Here is a 14,047-nt window from a genome sequence, read left to right as displayed (position 1 = left end):
GGTATTCTGTGAGACTTGTCGTGCTGCTTGTGCTATGAACACCTTTATGCCGAATACCTCGAGGGATAAGGGCTCTCAATTGTCGTATGCAACGAATACTTTTTTCTGACGGGAACAAAGCTCTTATAAGATTTAAGAGTCACGAGGCCTTGAATCTACATCATGGGCCCATGAGCGGAACGGCAGCTATCCAAGCGGGGGTGAACATAGCATCTGCTTCTGTAATTGAGAAGCAAAAGGAAATGAAAGACGCAAGGAAACTACTGATAGCGACATTATCTTCAATACAGTACTTAGCGTGCCTAGGACTGGCAGTGCATAGTTATGATGATGCAGAAACTAATCTAAGACAGCTTCTGGAACTTCGCCCTAATGACTTTCCCGAACTGCAATAATGGCTTTCTCAAACAAAGTACACGTAGCTTTCTCATGACATTTTATACGAAATGTTGGAAATAATTGCTCATGATCTCCTCCGGTTACTCACAAATGAGGTTCGTGAAGCAGGGCACTATGTCGGGATCATAGACGAAACAGCGGACATATCTGCCAAGGAGCAACTGTCGATATGCTTTCGTATTGTTGAAAAGAACTTCAAAACACATGAGCTGTTCTGTGGAATTTATAACACTGCTATGAATTTATAAGACTAGAGCGACCGGTCTTTTTGCGGTTCTAAGGACGTCTTCTATCGTTTAAACCTGAGCATTGGTAGTTGTCGTGAGCGATATGATGTTGCTGCAAATATGAGAGGGCAGCACGGTGGGCTTCAAGCCCTGCTAGAGCAGGAGGAGCCACCGTACTGTTTCCGCGCGTCTACTATCACTAACGCTATTGCGTCAGAGCTAACTTTATCGGCATTAACTCACTTACGAGCGTCGTATCTTTAAGGCGGAGCTAAGGTTTCTCCTTCAATTTGTTTTTCATTTTCTCTCGTTTCCTGTAGTTTAAATGACAGGCATTTATTCAGTATTTGCAGCCGGTGTCTAAATTATCGCATAGATCCATTTCCTTCTCACTGTAACGACAGGTGTACAGCTTTAAATTATAATTGTGTAATGAAATCTCTTGCTCTCGCTTACAATAAAATAGCTAGCCCTCAGTGTTACTCTGTCATGTAGACAGTATGAAAACACCCTCATGGGAAGTCACTGCTCACCAAAATATGTCATAGGCAAGACTGCATATCTCGGTGAGTCCACGCTTTCCTATGGAAATTGACGCTCACATCATTCAGTGAACGAGCAGCTCATTAAGCGCACTCTCTTAAACACAGAAATGTGCTCAGGTGGCAGAAAAAAGTGAAAACCATCCCACCTATTTCCTGCTCCACCCGGCTCTCTATTATCCAACTGCAGCCGCAGTGGTAGTTAAAGGAAATGCTTTGTGCCGCTCTGCTTTTAAAACGGCAAAAATTACACGCGGTCCAAGGCAGCAGAGGAAATAACATGGCAGCATACTCATTAAGAAATGAGCCCCACAGCTGAACCATAATCAACCGATTAGCGATGGCTTGTGCAAGCGTCTGTGCCCGTCCCTGCTTGCGCAGATCGATACCACGATTGCACTTTTGGACCCTGTCAGAGACCTCACCCTTTATTACATTTTGTCTTCCTCTTCCACCTCGCTTCGACCTCGTTCATACAAGCCACGGTAATTCTCCTTAACAGGTCGATAGCCATGCATGAGCAGGAAACCTTTCCAACTTGACGCAAAGAAAGCTGCACTAAAAGCCTATCCGCGCGTTCTCATGAAGGGACGCAAATGATCTGGACCCCTCAACTCACGACCTTCACAAAACGAACACAAAATGCTGACGCTCTTACTCTCTGGCTGCTGCGTGCTGTTGTGTGTTCACACACATCCTTAAAGCCGATGTAAGCGTTTTTATTGCTGTTCTCACACTTTCAGCTGCGCAGATGCCATTGGTAAAATTCGTTCTTTTCAAAAGCTGTACGATGACGTAAAAAAAAAAACGTTATTCTTTTCGTTATAACACTGCTCACTTACCGCTTGGTTTAGTGTGATTAAGAGCAAAAAATTATTTCCTTAAAACGGTAAGTGTTAAAGAACTCAAGTAGAGGATAAACTGCATTCAGTCGCATGCGTCAAGTGTGGGCCCAAAACTGGTGCCCTGTTCGCAGCCCTGTCGCAGCCCTGTCACTGGCTCCCATAGATGCCGCCACCGAATACGTTGGTTAGCGGTTAGGCTCTGTAAGTGTAGGCTCTATACTCCAACTGCGCTTGACCGCCGACGCGTTCGGCGGCTTCGGCGCACTCTGACCGCAATGGCGGAGACTTGGAGCAAGTCTCTATTTCGCGCCGAGTGCGCCAGCCGCCGCCGGCCCTGCCAGACTTGTTCGGCTCCGCGGCGAGGCGCGCGTTGTTACCTCATGTGCCTCCTCGGAGCGCAGCCACGGCGAAATCGCAAGTTCGCGGCCAGTAAAGCTTTCTCTTTAAAAGAGATTTGGAACCAGCAGAGACCGTGACTCCGCTCTCCTCCAACTCGTTTGTTTGCGGCTCCATTCAATAGCTTCGGCCATTGGGCGTAGCTGTTCTCTTCGAGCTCTCGGCTAATTTAATCCATTCACAGTACACACCTGAAGGCACATGCAAGTGGGTGAGAGAACCCCATCCAGTGGACCCCGTACCTCCGGAAACGCACGGAACCCGTTTAAGCGTCATGCATTTGTTTTACTCTCAAGCCGCCAACTTCAAGCGCGAGCGCCCTTCAGCGCCCATCATTTTTTTTGTGGCAAAAAAATAAATAACCTGACCCTTGCAATCGTGAGAAACCTCTTCGACGCCGCCTGCAGCACCGTGTAACAGCGCCTTTCAAGGAATCACAATCCATTGGCCCCAAAGCCTCGGCCAGCCTCCGATGGGCGCAACGTGCCGACCTTGTCCTCGCCCCTCGCGACTCCCCGCACTGGGGTTAAGATATTTAATTGGCAACGGCTGCTCACTGAGGAAGGGGGAAACGACCCGCCGGCGCCTTACATAACCGTGCTTCCTGAAAAGCATCGCACGCTCTGTGGGGCTGAGGTCGCTGAAATGCAGGCCGGAGTTTTTGTGAGAACTTCGTTGGTGGGTTCGGGAAAGGGATCCATCGTAACTCTGGCAAGACGCCGGTGCAAACGTAAACGAAGTGGCGGTAGCGACCCCCCGATAGATGCCTTCAACGTGCGGCGGCGGTAGCTTTCATTTCGGCTGCTGCTAGACCGCACAGCTAGGCTTCAGAAATCAGGGAGTCTGCGTTTACGCCACGTTTCACTTCACTCCATCCTGTGACGTCATAAGAGGACGCTTTGACGTCATAAGAGTGCGCCGAGTTTGAATCGGAGGGCGGGAAAACTTTTTCAGCTTCGAATACAAATTTGTTTAAAATAAATGCTTATTTCGTTCGCGGACAAGCGGCTACAAAGCTATGAAATGCCGGACTATCAGATCTGGCTAACAAAAAAAAAATTGATAGAGTTCTCCTAAGTGTCCCTTTAAACTATTACAGGTTAGTCTTCCTATTACAGGTGTATAACTCGTCGTAAGTAATATCCATGCAAATTTTTAGAATATCTAAAATGCCGTTACTCTCGGCGCAAAGAGGGCGTTCCGGTCACTCTCCTGCAGTGGAAAGCAGCAGGGCTGATTTATCCAAGGCATTGGGGTTTAAGGACAGTGAAGGGAAAGTAGATTTTAAGCGGGTAGAAGTAACCAAGCGAAGGTTATCTGATTGGTGGCTAAAATCAAGAGAAGAGTAAAATTTCACAAGTCATGGCTAGGTGGCTTGAACCACCGCCCGATTAAAAGGTTGAAGTTTTATCCATTCACCCACTCAGTGCGAACGTATCCACGTTGAACTCCGAAAATTTCGCCCAAGATTGATGTCACAAGCCTGGATACGTGATTCACGTGTGTGCATCAGATTCCGCTAAGTGTGCTGCATCTGTGGATAACAGTCTCGCCAGGCAGAAGTGCATTTTCGCCATTTTGCTAGCCTTTTTTGCTCCGACCACCTGTGAACTAGCCGTAAGCCTAGCGGGAGGCTCTGGAGAAAAACACACCGGCGACAGCGGGCGTTCACCGAGGGAACGCCGGAGTGCGCCGGGCGTCTGCCGAGCTTCGCGCACGACGACATGGAATATTGTCACGGATCTCCCCGGAGAACACTCGGACCGAAAGAATGGACTAGGCGACCGGTGTACCCACACAGCCGCGCATTTATTACACCCTACGTGACACACACACTAGAACACGAACCTAACACAAAACACAGACTATAAATACACACGACCTGGTAACACTGCTACCCGCGTCTACTACCAGCGTTCGACTGTTAGTGGTCGGCGGTCGTGCTCACAGTTGGTTCGGTGCGTCTGCGGCTTTGTATGGGTCCAGTAACCGGCGCCGAGGCGGCGTTCGACGTGCTTGGGCTGGCGTCGCTGGCTGCGTCGCTGGCTGCGTCGTATAAGCTCCCGGTCCAAGCGCCCGTGGAGATGATGCCGCTGCTTTTGGCGTTGGGGGTACCACCCGGATGGGTGGCCATAGCGCTGGAGACACCTCTGGCCGTAGCAGATGGTAGCGTCTCCAGTTAACTCCCCGGAACGGGCTCAGGAACGACAGGAAGACCGCGGTGCGAAGCCGTAGAACGCGAGCTCACCGGAGCAGTAGCCGGCGTTGCTCTCTTCCAGCCGAAGCGTCCCTGACGCGCCGGAGCCTCCATGGCGAAATCGGAGAAACCGCCGACGTAGCAACTATTACACTTTCTCCTAGTCACGTGGTATCAGAATGGTGAAGCCGGAGCCTCCATGGCGAAATCGGAGAAACCGCCGACGTAGCAACTATTACACTTTCTCCTAGTCACGTGGTATCAGAATGGTGAAGCCGGAGCCTCCATGACGAAATCGGAGAAACCGCCGACGTAGCAACTATTACACTTTCTCCTAGTCACGTGCTATCAGAATGGTGAAGCCGGCTAGCGCGCGCAGGTGCACCTCTGCTTGGTACTTCGCGTTGTTTGCCTGCGCTCAGAGGTCAAACGCGCATCAAGATTGAGCTTCGGAAACATGTAGTAATAGAGCTTTCGCTTTAATACTTCGTCGTTTTTGCAACAACTATGCGGCATAAAGAACATTGTCAATTTCATTTCAAAGCGCCTAACATTACACTATTTTAGTGCCGCTTTTTCGTTCACCAATTGCGGAGTCGAGCGCCTCATGCATACAATACTATCGGCCGCGCGCTGCACTGCCTCCTTTAGTAGCTCTGAAACGCGGCCTTTCTGCGGCGTTGCGACGGTTGCAGCTGTGGTGGCTTTTTTCAGCTTGTTTTTGATGAATGTGTGGCCATCTTAGTGTGGTGATTGTGCGACTAAATGCGGAATGTGTAAGGGGGCTTTTGAGCTGCTGAAGACGTCCTTACGCGTATGGATTTCTCAAAACATGAACTGACGTAGTGCAGCACGCCTACGCGGACTTCACCCGACGCCCGATAGAAGAAGCGGCTTGCCGTGATTGCAAACGAATGTATGTACAGAACTGGAAAATGACCTCTGCGATGTTTCGGGGGGGGGGGGGTGGGGGGGGGGTGGGGGGGAAGGGGGAGGGGGGGAGGAATGAGGTCTTCGAATGCAGTAATGTGCAAAATGCGAGCACAGAGCAGATGTCCCGACATGCTCGCGAGCGAACCACTCAACTTTGAGGCCCACCACGTCGCGCTCTTTGCATCAACACCATTGCGAAGTAGTTAGGTGGCAGACCTTTAATTGTAGTTCAACGGCGTGGCTTTTTGGGCTTGTTGATGCATGATCATCAGTCAGTCAGTGACTGACTGACTGACTGACTGACTGACTGACTGACTGACTGACTGACTGACTGACTGACTGACTGACTGACTGACTGACTGACTGACTGACTGACTGACTGACTGACTGACTGACTGACTGACTGACTGACCGACCGACCGACTGGTATGCTGTGAACGAATAAATTTTGCCTACGTGGCACGAAATTGCATGCGCTTTCAAAATCCCTGCAGGCAAAGCAACCCCTCCAGTGCGCGCGTACATCGTCGAAATAGCCGCAATTTTCTGCACCACGGCGAGACAACTGCATTTTAGAAATTTTAAAACCGATGTGGATATTACTTACGATGGGCTACACACCTCCAATAAATAGCTAGACTAACGGCAATAGTCAAAAAGTTCGCCACTTACTATTATTTAACCCGCCTACTGGTTGCACGTCTCAACTCTAAAAATTACAGAACATCTTAGGTTAGACACCCGGTATAACATGGACGAAAATTTTCTCAGCCACAAAAAAAAAAGAATACATATAACGGCAGCGTAAAAGCATTTTTATCTGGGTACTGAATTTACATTTCAATCATTCTGGAAACAGCCTCAGCAGAACAGCATTGCGGTCACGACGTCGGCGACAACAAAAGGCGGCAATATTCGCATTCTGGTCGCGAGCGGACGCTGAAATGTATACGGAGCATGGGGACGCGCTCTTTTTCCTGAGAAAATAGCCGTTCGACCTACGGGAACGCAGTCTGAATAAGACTGCTGGCAGCGAAAAGAGTTCAGTACATTTAAGGTTACGCGCTAAAGCTTGATGTTTAAAGAAGTAGGTCCATTCGTTGTGCAAGAACTCGTGTGTGTTTCTAGGCCTAGAAATTGAAAACCAACCATGATACTGCTACGCTACTCACGTATGGAGCTTTATCTACTCCGCGAAATATTCCCATTCTCCAGAATTTTGTTGTGGTTTTATCTAAGAGTAAAAGCTCAGTAAAGAATAGAAGCTGCCAAACTCGTAAATAAAGGACACGTGTTTGTTCTTTCGCATTTCTCTCGTTTGTGTGAAGACTGCATTCCTCGCCACAGGAATTTGTAAAAAGGCGGTACGCCATCTTGGTTGCATCAAACTCCGATATTTCAGACATCGTGGACGACATGACTTATATCGCGAAAGCAAGCAGTGCAGCAAACGTTGGTCGAGAACATATTGTAACTTTTGGTTTATGGTTTATGGGAGTTTAACATCCCAAAGCGACTCGGGCTATGAGGGACGCCGTAGTGAAGGTCTCCGGGAATTTCGACCACCTGGGGTTCTTTAACGTGCACTGACATCGCACAGTACACGGGTCTCTAGAATTTCGCCTCCATCGAAATTCGACCGCCGCGGCCGGGGTCGAACCTGCGTCTTTCGGGCCAGCAGCCGAGCGCCGTAACCACTCAGCCACCGCGGCGGCATTGTAACTTCTGTGCCGGGCATTTTTTGCGAAGCAAAGGGTTCTTCGCGATTTCGCGCGTTCGTCTTGGCGGCAGTATATCTTGTTCTGCAATACGTATTGTCACAAATAGGTTGCAGAACCAAAAGGGCTAGGCACAGGCCGCAAGCAGTCAAGCAGGGTCCCAGCTGCAAGGGCACGCGCGTCTCACTTCTTTGTCCTAAAGGCGCCGCCCGGGAACACCTGGCGGCATTACTCCCCCCTTCCCTCACAAAAAAGGAGCAAAAACGAGGGCGCACTTGGAGCGAACGGGAGGAAGGAAAACAAGCGAACAAACGATCACGGGCCGCCGAACGGCTGCAGACAAAAATAAAACAAAGAAAACGCTAAAGAGGCGTCCGTTACTGTGTGTAAAGTAGGTCTTCATACGCACTACGTGCACGACCTCAGGCTGAGGTCGACGGCGCGAACTCGGCAGAGTGTCATCGGGGACGACTTCATAGTCACATCCGTGATGCAGCACTTGCACTGTGTATGGTCCAAAGGAGCAGCTTCAGGAGCTTCTCCGACAGGGCCGGGGCGAGTCTGTACCCACACTTTGTCGTCGGGGGGGGGGGGGGGGGGGGTACTCGACGTGGCGATGTCGTTGGTTGTAGCGTTGTGCATCCATTGGCTGCTGCCGGCGATGTGCATACGGGCCAGTTGGCGGCCTTCCTCTGCGTGCCGGGTAAATTCCTCGACGTCTGGCGTGAGCGCCTGGTCGTCATAGGGACGGAAGCATGGGCGTGTAGCATCGTCTGTACATAACGCCGTAGACGAGGCGAAACGGCGTAAAGCGAGTCGTTTCCTGAATCGCCGTGTTATAGGCAAACGTCACTTATGGGAGGATCTCGTCCCAAGTCTTGTGCTGTACGTCGACGTACATTGCGAGCATGTCCACTAAGGTTTTGTTGAGGCGCTCCGTGAGCCCGTTTGACTGCGGGTGGTATGCAGTAGCCTTGCGGTGGTTCGTGTGACAGCTGGAACACCTCGTGCATGAGCTGCGCTAAAACGCGGTGCCCTATCGGTGATGACGGAGGACGGGGCGCCATGTCGTAAAACAATGTGGTGTATGAAGAAGCGCGCAATTTCAGAGGATGTACTGAGCGGCACCTCCTGGGATTTCCGCTCAGCGCGTCAAATAATCAGTCGCAACTATAATCCACTTATTGCCAGAACACGACACAGGGAATGGGCCCAGAAGATCAATGCCGACTTGTTCAAAAGGTGTGCGAGGTGGCGCAATTGGTTGGAGCAAACCTGCGGGCTTGAGCGGTGGTGACTTACGACGCCGGCACTCACGGTAACCCCTGACCTAGCGGTAGATGGTCTTTGCAAGTTTAGGCCAGTAATAGGCCTGACGCACTCTAGCGAGCGTGCGTGCAAATCCCAAGTGGCCAGAGGTGGGCTCATCATGACACACCGAAAGGATCCGCCGCGGAGGTCTGACGGCACGACTAGGAGGTAGGCCCGGTCACCGTTGCTGGAGTTTTTCTTGCACAGTGCGCCGTTGCTAATGCAGAAAGAGGACAAGTGGCGGGAAAAGTGTCGAGTACGTTAGAAGCATGGCCCTCCAGGTGATCCATGACAGACCGCAGGTCAGCGTCAGCACGCTGCCTTGCCACCAAGTCCGAACTGCTGATCACGCCTAGGAAACGATTGTCATCCTCTGCGCTGTCATGAGTTTGATCGACGGGTGCGCGTGGGAGCGTGTCGGCGTCTTCATGTTTACGTCTGGACTTTTAGGCAATTGTGTAATCAAATTCTTGAAGGCGAAGGCTCCAGCGTGCTAGGCGGTCTGATAGGTCCCAGAGATTGGTAAGCCAGCACAAGGAATGGTGGTACGTGACAACTTTGAAATGACGACCATAGACATAAGGCCGAAATTTCATCGTGGCCCAGACGACAGCGAGGCACTCCTTTTCCGAGGTGGAGTAGTGATTTCGATGCGCGAGAGAGTGCGACTAGCATACGCGATCACACGTTCCACGCCTTCTTGATGTTGAACGAAGATGGCACCAAGCCCGATGTTGCCAGCGTCGGTGTGTATTTCGGTAGCAGCCTCCTCATCGAAGTGAGTCAGCACAGGGGTAGTGTGGAGCTGTTGGCGCAGCTCTGTGAAAGCAGCCTGTTGCTCGGCAGTCAGACGAACGGTGTATCGTCACGTGTTAAACAGGTGAGGGGTTCAGCGATCTTCGAGAAGTCGGCGATAAAACGATGGTAGTAGGCGCACACACCCAAGAAGCGCTTGAGCGTTTTCTTTGTAGCAGGACGGGAAAACTTGGCTACGGCGGCAGTTATCTCGGGATGGGTCGTACACCGTCGGCGACAACATGGCCGAGAAACTTAGCTTTTTTGTAGCCAAAGTGGCATTTCTCGGGTTTAAGTGTCAAGTCGGCCAACCGCAAGGCATCCAACACGGTTCGCAGGCGTTCAAGGTCGAAGGTTTCCGAAAACACCACCACGTCATCTAGGCAAACTAAACAGGTTTGACATTGAGGCCAGCCAGGACAGTATCCATCATGCGCTGAAACATCGCCGGCGCAGAGCAAAGGCCGAAGGGCAACACCTAATATTCATATAGGCCGTCGGGTGTGATGAAAGCAGTTTTTTCGCGGTCAAGTTCAACTTCAATCTGCCAATATCCGCTTTTTAGGTCGGTCGACGAAAAATACTTGAAAGAACGTCTTGCTGGGCAAGTTGGTACATCTTTGGATTACAGGCGCGAAAACAGACAGACCACAAGGTAGATAAACGGACGGAGCGCCACTCACAACTGATTTATTCAAAGGCACGACAAACATATATATACCAGCTGACACGCAAGGAATACAGGAATACTATCATGTTCCAATCTGATATGACAGCGAACGCGTGAAAAAATCGTTCTCTGCCCTATACAACGATATGGACGTGTCGCTGACACACATGCTTCTTTCTTAGCAATAAAGAATGCTTCGATTAATTCCCTGGCTTTGTGTCTTACTTCTTGATAAAATTCGCACACCAGAAAAACATGGCTCACAAGAGCGTGACGGGCAAGACCTTATATGCTTAGGCAAATTTGGCCCTTCCTTATTTTGCTCCACATTTCTTTCATGTTCCCTGATTCGCTCATTAACGCAGCGTCCAGTTTTGCCCTATATAGGAGCGGCCGCACGAGAGGGGGATTTCATAGACCACAACCTTCGGTTGCACTTCATGAACGATCGCCCATGTTTGGTGCCACACCCTCTCTCATCATTTCGTTCTCTTTCAATGCGAGAACAAAGGCTTCCGAGCTTTTTTGGGGCTGAAAAGACAAGCGGCACACCATGCCTGCTCGCAACCTTTTTCAAATTGTGGGATAACTTGTGCACATAGGGCACCACCACAGGTCGCACCACCTCTTCTCGAGGGACATCTTGGCCAGCTCTCACAGCCTTTCTTTTATTTTCTGTAGTAGGCTTTCTGCGACCGCCGTTACGAGCGAACCAGGGAACCCGGCTGAAGACAGCCTAGCCATTGGTTTTGGAAACTTAGTTGCATCTTGTGAGAGCATGATTTTCTAATAGCGGATTCGAGGCAGAGTGTAGCAATCCCCCTTTTTATTAGCTTGGAGTGAGCAGAATCATATGGCAGAAGCCCCTTTTTTGCGCGCGGAGCATACGCCCAACAAACCTGTTCCTCACAAAAATCAAAACTAACATCTAAAAACTGTAAACATTACCTTCAGGAACTTCACAAGTAAAACTTAAGCCATTTCCATTTTGTCTAAATACGGATAACACATCATGCACACTTTTTTCGGAAGTTTAAACTTCCGTCCTTGGTAAGAATGATTAAAAAGTCGTCCACATATCTGAACACTTTAAAAACTTTGCTGGCTGGTAAAACCTGGTTCAAAACTTGATCCATTTGGGAAAGAAAAATATTACACAAAACCGGTGCAACACAGGAGCCTATACATATGCCAGCTTTTTGCAGAAAACAGTGCTCGTCAAAAGTTACGAACGTAGACTGTAAATAAAACTGTAAAAGGGTTAAAAAGTCATCGATGGATACACCCGCAGTATTTTGAAAGGAAATAGGGTCTTTTACTTTCAATGCAATCTCTGACAGCAGTAAACAAGGCTTCGTGAGGAACAGAATAAAATAAATCCACAACATCTACCGAAAAGGCGCGTCCAACATCACGATGCGATTCAAAGAATTCACACACTTGATCGGACTTTTGGTAAAAAGGGGTCTTCTATATCAAGCTTACCCAACTTATCTAACAAGAACCGGCTAAGCAGCCTCTGCCATGACCCCTTTTCAGTAACGATAGTTCTAAAGGGCATACCTTGCTTGTGCGTTTTTACTGAAAAGAACACTTTTAATGCATTATTCTTGCATTTGGCAATCTGTTTGCTCAACCGGACTAAACCGAGCTGCTCACACATTGCAACAGCTCTGTTCTTAACTTTTGTCGCTTTCACTTTGACAGGCGAAAAATTCTTATCAATTGCCCGGGTTGCTCTTTCCGAGAAATTATTTTCCGATAAAACTACAAATCCACCTTCTTTATCTGCTTGTAAAAGCTTTAGGTTATTGTTCTTAAAGAAAGACACAATAGCTCGGAGTGAAGTTCCCTTATGACGAGCAGGTACCCGGTTACAGGATTTAAGCAGGCAGTCCACGCCCTCAAGTAGACACTTTTCATGCTCCTCTGGATTGGCCTTACTGGCGATTCGACGATTGATGGCTATCATTTCTTGAGGCGGCACTTGTGGTTCCAGTCCAAACTTGGGCCCCTTTTGAAGCACTGATGACACTTCCTCAGGCAGACGAATGTCCCCACAACCACTAAACCTCCCCCACAATTCTTCTTCATACTTCTTTCCTTTAGCAGCTTGTCTAACATGCACACCCAAAGTTGTTCAGTCATTTGGGAAGCTAACGTCTTCACGGAGCGAAGATTTCTGTCAGCGAGCCAGGTAGGATATTGCTTTTGGCAGGATACACGTAGAAGATCATTTAGCAGGCGGATTTGACGCCATAACTCAGACGTGAGGATCCTACTTATCCGCTTCACATGCCCCCAGGAGGGTAGAATAGGCCGGAAAAAGGCACTTACTTCAGCAGGCACCAGTCCATTCTTGATACAGAAGGCAATATTCTTGCACGACAGGTGGTAGCCACGGAACATGAAATCCATTGGTCAATAAAACATGGGGACGACCCTATTTCTTTTCAAAATACTGCGGGTGTATCCATCGATGACTTTTTAACCCTTTTACAGTTTTATTTACAGTCTACCTTCATAACTTTTGATGAGCAGTGTTTTCTGCAAAAAGCTGGCATATGTATAGCTCCTGTGTTGCACCGGTTTTGTGTAATATTTTTCTTTCCCAAATGGATCAAGTTTTGAACAGGTTTTACCAGCCAGCAAGAGTTTTTAAAGTGTTCAGATATGTGGACGACTTTTAATCATTCTTACCAAGGACGGAAGTTTAAACTTCGAAGAAAGTGTGCGTGATGTGTTATCCTTATTTAGACAAAATGGAAATGGCTTAAGTTTACTTGTGAAGTTCCTGAAGGTAATGTTTTACAGTTTTTAGATGTTAGTTTTGATTTTTGTGAGGAACAGGTTTGTTGGGCGTATGCTCCGCGCGCAAAAAAGGGGCTTCTGCCATATGATTCTGCTCACTCCAAGCTAATAAAAAGGGGGACTGCTACACTCTGCCTCGAATCCGCTATTAGAAAATCATGCTCTCACAAGATGCAACTAAAGTTTCCAAAAACCAATTGGCTAGGCTGTCTTCAGCCGGGTTCCCTGGTTCGCTCGTAACGGCGGTCGCAGAAAGCCTACTACAGAAAATAAAAAGAAAGGCTGTGAGAGCTGGCCAAGATGTCCCTCGAGAAGAGGTGGTGCGACCTGTGGTGGTGCCCTATGTGCACAAGTTATCCCACAATTTGAAAAAGGTTGCGAGCAGGCATGGTGTGCCGCTTGTCTTTTCAGCCCCAAAAAAAGCTCGGAAGCCTTTGTTCTCGCATTGAAAGAGAACGAAATGATGAGAGAGGGCGTGGCACCAAACATGGGCGATCGTTCATGAAGTGCACCGAAGGTGTGGTCTATGAAATTCCCCTCTCGTGCGGCCGCTCCTATATAGGGCAAACTGGACGCTGCGTTAATGAGCGAATCAGGGAACATGAAAGAAATGTGGAGCAAAATAAGGAAGGGCCAAATTTGCCTAAGCATATAAGGTCTTGCCCGTCACGCTCTTGTGAGCCATGTTTTTCTGGTGTGCGAATTTTATCAAGAAGTAAAGACACAAAAGCCAGGGAATTAATCGAAGCATTCTTTATTGCTAAGAAAAGAAGCATGTGTGTCAGCGACACGTCCATATCGTTGCATAGGGCAGAGAACGATTTTTTCACGCGTTCGCTGTCATATCATATTGGAACATGATAGTATTCCTTGCGTGTCAGCTGGTATATATATGTTTGTCGTGCCTTTGAATAAATCAATTGTGAGTGGCGCTCCGTCCCGTTTATCTACCTTGTGGTCTGTCTGTTTTCGCGCCTGTAATCCAAAGAAAAATACTTGGCGCGGCGAAGTCTGTCGATTGAGTCGTCGATGCGGGGCAGCGGGTAGACATCCTTTTTCGTTATGGCGTTCAGCTTACGGTAATCAACGCAAAAGCGCAGTGTCCCACCCTTCTTCTTAACAAGCACGACGGGCGACGACCACGGGCTCTTAGAGGGCTGAATAATGTCGTTTGTAAGCATCTCTTTCACCTGCGTTTAGATG

This window comes from Amblyomma americanum, chromosome 6, assembly GCF_052857255.1.
Source record: "Amblyomma americanum isolate KBUSLIRL-KWMA chromosome 6, ASM5285725v1, whole genome shotgun sequence".
In the NCBI taxonomy this organism is placed as follows: domain Eukaryota; kingdom Metazoa; phylum Arthropoda; class Arachnida; order Ixodida; family Ixodidae; genus Amblyomma; species Amblyomma americanum.
This window is presented reverse-complemented; position numbering follows the sequence as displayed.